The sequence below is a fragment of the Papio anubis genome, unplaced genomic scaffold (genome assembly GCF_008728515.1).
Source record: "Papio anubis isolate 15944 unplaced genomic scaffold, Panubis1.0 scaffold1333, whole genome shotgun sequence".
NCBI classification, from domain to species: Eukaryota; Metazoa; Chordata; class Mammalia; order Primates; family Cercopithecidae; genus Papio; species Papio anubis.
The window spans coordinates 10,922-17,716 of NW_022161285.1; the positions used below are offsets into that span (position 1 = coordinate 10,922).

The window sequence follows — 6,795 nt, forward strand, 5'->3', positions numbered from 1 at the left end:
GTGAAACTAGGGGAGTGGGGAATCCCCAACTCTGCGCCTCTCCAATGCAGATAAGGCCCGAGGCCCTGAGAGCCAAGCCCAGGACCTGGGACTTCGTCCTGATCCCTCTTTTCCTACACCAAGCCTCTTTGTCACACTGTCTGCCTGAGTCCTGGACAAGGATCCGTCTGTGGAAACCAGGGAGAGACCCCCCCAGGCTGCGCCCAGCCCCTTCCCCTTCCCCTTCCCTACTCGTCCTGGAATCCCCGACCCTGAACTGGACTCCCTGCCTCCCACTCCTTACCTCTCCCCTTGGACCTTTGTGCAGGGAAACTGACCACGGAACTTCATGCCGGAGTGAGCTCGCCCTGGGAATGGAGGTGTAGAGACAGGGGTTTTCTCTCTAAACCTGGTGAAGTTTTGTCTGAAGGCACCACACAGAGATTCTCATAGAGATCAGTTTCCTTTTTGTTTATTAATATAGTAGGTAGCACAATATTGGTAATCCCTGAATGATTAGAATTCCAATCTGTAAAAGACCTGTGTCAAAACAGCATTACAATTAAACTCTCAAAGCTCCTAAGTTTTACTTTCCCAGACTATGCATCTGTGACTCTGAGTTGTTGCATTTAAAATTATCTTCATTCTCTAGCCCGAGTTTCCCTGCGTGAGTCCAGAACATCTTTTGAATACAAAGAAGCAGAGTTTACGCATTGCTCCATTATGACCGAGCCTGTAGTCATCACCTCAAAGTTGCAGTGCTCCATGCAGTCCCAATGCTCTTCATGGACGCTCAAGCACTGCCTGTTTTCCTGAACTATGCACATCTAAGCAGTGTGCATATTTTATCTGGACACTAAATGAGTTTAGCAACTACTAAACTACTAATACTAAATGAGTTTGGCACATTGGTAGGCTACAAGATCAAAACACAAAAATTGAATGTGCTTCTATAGAGTATCAATGCATTAATACAAATGTTATTTAAAATCCAACTTACAACAGCATTAAAAAGAATGAAGTCAGAACAAAATTGAGGGCCCAGCAATACTCTTCACTTCTATGGTTAATTGGTTTTGGAAAACAGTGCTAATATAATTCAGTGGGGGAAGAAATTATCTTTTCATCAAGTGGTGCTGAGACAACAGGCTATCCATATGCAAAAGAATAAAGCTGGATCCCTACTTCACACTACATATAAAAATTACCTCAACGTGTACCAAAGACCTAAATGTGAGACTTAACACTAGAAAACTCTTAGAAGAAAATATAGGTATATGTCTTCATGACTTTGGATTAGGTAAAAATACCTGATCTTAAATGATACCAAAGGCACAAGCAAAAAGAGGAAATAAAAGATAAATCGAACATCATCAAAATTAAAAATGTGTGAGTCTAAGGACACCACCAAGAAAGTGAAAAGAAACTCATCGAATGGGAGAAAATTTTTGCAAATCTTACATCTGGCAAGGAAAGGACTTGTATTTAGAATATATAAAGAATGGTTGTAACTCAATATAATAATATTAGTAATAATAAGATAATAATACACAATAAATAAAATAATAAGACAAATAATATACAAAAGGCTCATAAGCACATAGAAACATGTTCAACATCATTAACCATCAGTGAAATGCACATCAACCCAAAAATGAGATACTATTTCCCACCCACTAGAATGGCCATAATTAAAAAGGTAATAATTAGTGTTGATGAGAATGTGGAGATACTAGAACACTCACACTTTGCTGGTGGGGATTTAAGAGACATAGCCCCTTTAGAAAGCAGGCTATCAGTAGCTCAAATTGTTGAACATTAAGTTATTACATGAACCAGCAATCCCCTCCTATGTATACAGTATACCCAAGAGAAATGAAAACATAAGTTCACATAAAAACTTATATACCATGTTTGTAGCAGCATTATTCATCATAAGCCAAATGAGAAGGACCAAAATGTTGCCAACTAATAAATAAATTGTGATATATCCATACAATGGAATATAATTAAGCAATGAAAAAGATGTTAAGTACTGATACAAGCTACGACTCATTCAAACTTTGAATGCTCTGGTCTTTTTATTATGATAGAGTTGTTTTATTAAAGAAATAGATGAAAATGGTTAAATAAAATCAAATGGCTCTAAAAGTCTTAGAGTGAAAGCAACAGTCCTGCCATTTGTTCTTTCCAGAGACACGCACTTTTCATTCTCTCAGCTTTTCCTTCTGGTAGCTGCTTTCATGGGTTTTTCCAAATTATTATTTTTTCAGTTTTTCAAGTGGGTGCATATATTAATACATGTAATTTTTAAAAGCCTCTTCTGTTTATAATGCATCCTAACAGTTCCCTGCCCCGTCCCTCCTAATCTTTCGAAGCAATGACTTTTAACTCTTTTAGCAATGTCTTCTTTCTCCTCACATAACTACTTAGTCATTTCTTCATTATTTTATACATTTTATGTGATTTCTTGAATGACAGATGAGGATTTAGCTCTTACATCATCACTATCTTTACTTTTCCTCCCGCATTGTCCCAAAGTAGTTACCAGAGTTAGGGGCTAAGCAGTCACCACATCATTATGACTATGTACATATTGCTCATTGTTGAGAAAAACAGCGTAATATGTTCTTACTTCCCATCTGGTACTTCCTTCCGCCCTAGAATTAATGACTGCCTAATCCCCTTCCCCCTTGTTTTTTTCACTTTTGCTTTATCTTCAATGAACTTCTTTCCAACTGCCCCAAATCTGGCAATAACGTATTATTATTTTTAAGAGAAGGGACCTCACTATGGTGGCCAGGCTGGTCTGGAACTCTTGGACTCAAGCCAACCTCTTGCTTTTAGCCTCCTGAGTAGCTGTGACTGCAGACATGAGCCATTCCACCCAGCTAACCTATTAATATTTTTACTGTTTTTTTTTTTTTTAAGCCAGCTCCATAGCTGGAATATTTCCTGTGTTGGATCCTATTTGCTGGATCCGTGTCATTCTCTGGTTTGTCTCCTCCTTCATTTTGCTGGAGTATTTTCTCCAATAGCTTCCCAAGAAAGGGTCCATGGAGGTAACCCCTGAGTCTTTGCTTGCCTAAAAATGTATTATTTTACCTTCACCCTTGATTATTTGGCTGAATATAGATTTATCCGTTGAAAATCACTTTCTTTCTAGAATTCTGAAGGCATGCTTCCATTGTTTTCAGCTTTCTTTTCGAGACAGGGTCTCTTCTGTCACCCAGGCTGGAGTGCAGTGGCGCAATCATAACTCACTGCAGCCGTGACCGCGCGGGCTCAATTCATCCACCTCAGCCCCTGAGCAGATGGGACTACAGGTGGGCGCCACAATGCCCAGCCAACTTTTGTATTTTTTGTAGAGATGGGGCTTCACCATGTTGCCCAAGCTGATCTCAAGGGATCTGCCTATCTCTGCCTCCCAAAATGCTAAGCCAGTGTGTTACAGGCGTGAGCCACTGTGCCTGGCCAGTTTTTCTTTTATTCTCTCTCTTCTTCCTTCATTTCTCAAAGGCATCTCAAACTCAATAGGCCCAAAACCAAAGTCAAACTCCATCAGAATATCCTGCTACTTCCAACCTTAAAATATATCTTAAATCACAGTGTCTTACTACATGCAACCTTCTGGTTCAAACTACCACGATCTCTCACTTGAACTTAGAATTGGATTTCCTGCTTCTGTATTTTTTTAAATCATAAAATATTTCAAATAAACCATGTGTGGCTTTATACTTTTTACTACATAAAACGAATAAAGATCTGCCAGGTGTGGTGGCTCACGCCTGTAATCCCAGCACTTTGGGAGGCCGAGGCGGGCGTATCACTTGAGGTCAGGAGTTCGAGACCAGCCTAACCCACATGGTGAAACTTCGTCTCCACCAAAACCACAAAATTAGCTGGGTGTCGTGGTGCGTGCCTGTAGTCCCAGCTACTCGGGCGCCTGAGGCAGGAGAATCTCCTGAACCCGGGAAGTCGGAGGTTGCAGTGAGCTGAGGTCGCGCCATTGCACTCCGTCTGGGTAACAAGAATGAAACTGTGCCAAAAAAAAAAAAAAAAAGATATGAAGAGGTTATATACTTAAACATGGAATTGCTTTAAGTGTTTGCCATTCACGGTTCCCATGCATGCCAGCAGCTTCTTACTGCAAACACCTGGGACTTGCTATAGAGCAGCTGGAGCACGTTCCACCCACACACAGGACAGGGAGCTGACAACCAAGGAGTGGAGGATCAATACTCCAGCTTTCTCCCCTCCGTTTCCCTGTATCTCAGCAGTATGGAGCTTGTTACCGATGAGAACCTGCTCACTGACTTTAAACTGCTTTTCTTACCTTCTCAGTTCCATTTCTCCATACCTCAATTGATGATTTCTGGTAAGACCTAGCAAATAAACTGCTTTCACTGAAATTTCAGTCTTGGAACCTGCTTTGGGTTCCCCAAATTTCCGAAATATATTAATTTTCCCATCACTGGACTTCCAGGTTGCTTTCAATTTTTCACTGTTACAAACAGGGCTGCAACATTTCCCTACAAACCTCTAGATATACACGTAGGAAGATTTCGGTATTTTCCACTAGTGAAACTGCTCAGTTGGAGGGTATGTGCATCTTCATCTTTAATAAATACTACCCACATTTGAAAAGCCCGACAATGTCAAGGACTGGCCAGAGTGCCACATGCGATGGGTGTGGAATGGCAGCTCACTGTAGCAGGTGCGGGGACTCAGTTGGGGTCTTGGAGAGGCACTTAGTTATAGCAAGAATGTTTCATAAATGGTATCTGATATATTCAAGACTAGTGTGGGATAAAAACATGTTGCTTAGAAATAATTATTCATAGATCCAAAGTCAACAAAAGTCTTTTTCTTCTCATGTAAAAATACATAATTTTTTCCAGAGGGAGGGGAAACAACTTAAAATAAACCAGAAAATCCCTTCATATTAATCATTCTTCTCATATACTTCAAATTTGAACTTAATTTCTTTCTCCTCCTGGACATCAGAGAGAACACCTGGGTATTCTGGCAGAAGTTTATATTTTTCCAAATAAATTTCTGGAAAAACTGTGTCACTTTCAAAGTCCCACATGATCCTTGTCACAAATAGTTGAAGATGGCCTTGGTGATTCATGGCTTCCTTATAAACAGAACTGCCACCAACTATCCAAATTATCTCTACTTTATTGGCTAATTCTGGTTGTTCAGTAAGTTTTAAGATATCATCCAGACATCTGGCAAGAGAATGAGCTCCTTGTGGAGGTTCCTTGAGTTCTCTGCTGAGAACTAAATTAATTCTATCCTTTAAAGGTCGATTCTTCTCAGGAATGGAGAACCAGATCTTCCTACACATAACACCAGATTCTGTTTACCTTCTCCTGAAGAGTTTGTGTCATTCTCTGGAAATACCTAAATTCATTCCTGAGCGGTGGCCAGGGCAGGTGCCCGTTCTTGCCAATGCCCATGTTCTGGGACACAGCGACGATGCAGTTTAGCAAACGAACCATGACAGCAGCGGTGAGCACCTCCGAGCCCGCTCATACACTAGAACGCGTGGCCAACATTGGCCGGAAGGTTTTTACTCTGAACCTGGAGGATGAGAAATGACATCTCTCTCTCCACCTCAAAGCTCGCCCTGAGCATTCACCTCCTGGGAGCAGGAGCAGCGCAGCAGCGCCACCTGGTGGTCCATGCGCTTCCTTTTGCAGATCACTCACAGCCCTGAGACCCTCCTCTCCTTTCCATGCACCTGGGATTTCTTCACTGGACACCAGCCTGAGTCAAGTTTCCTGTAAAGCAAAAGAAGCGCACAGGGCTTGCTCATGGAGTCCCTGCACAAAGTGGCCGTGGTGGCTGCGATGGACACTGCATGGGCACAGCAATTGAGTCGCCACTCACCAAGGCTGACCTGGCAGCTGCCACTGCTGAGGGCGCAGCCAACCAAAGGCAGCTGTTTTATTTTGGACGGAGAAATAAAACAGGGAATGGTAATTAAGAATAAAATAACATTATGATAGATAAATATGCCACTAAAGATATACTAGCAGTTTAAATAATTTTGAGACTATGAACAAGATTATGCCAATGGAGAGAACTTATTACAAGCAGAGAAAGCTGGAGTATTGCTCCTCCCCTCCTTGGTTGTCAGCTCCCTGTCCTGTGTGTGGGTGGAACGTACTCCAGTTGCTCTATAGCAAAAGATGGTGGGGGGAGGAATGGTGTCATCTCCACCTTTGGCGAGATCCATGTCACCGTGTTCAGGGGAAGGGCCATGAACTCCCCATGCAGAGAGGAGGCTGTGGCTGTGAAGGCGCCTGTGGGAGAGGTGAGGAGCTGCTCCCTCTACACTGAGGGCCAAGAGCCTGCAGACGGCGGGGAAGGCTTCCCCTCAGCTGTGTCCTATCAGGTTTTTCCAAGAGTCAAGGAGTAGACCTGCATATTGCCTCTGCTGATGTGAGCTGCACGCACACCTAGAAGTGAGGTCACCCCTGCTGGGGGTCCTGGGGCTGCTGGTTGTTCTGGGTACTCAGAGGGAAGATGGGGAGGGGGCTTTGTGCAAAACAGTAACCATACTCTATAAATTATTTTTTCCTTAACCTTTGTGTCATAAAATAAAATGTAGGACTCTAGAAGGAAAAAGAAATGGTCTAAAATTTATGTCCTTGAATAAAAAGTGAACACCCATTAACCACCAGGGATAGACGTTTGTGGAGCAAACCAGAAGCCCCATCATTTGCCCCAGCTCAGCAGTAAACTCTTTCCTCTCCCAAATAAAAATATATCCTTACTTTCATATCATCACTTTTTTGTTCTATT

At 42.3% G+C, this 6,795-nt stretch overlaps 1 pseudogene; it reads right to left on the reverse strand.

The window, feature by feature from the left end:
• Positions 1-4,491: 4,491 nt before the first annotated feature.
• LOC116272600 lies at positions 4,492-5,495 on the reverse strand (annotated as a pseudogene).
• Between the last annotated feature and the right edge of the window lie 1,300 nt (positions 5,496-6,795).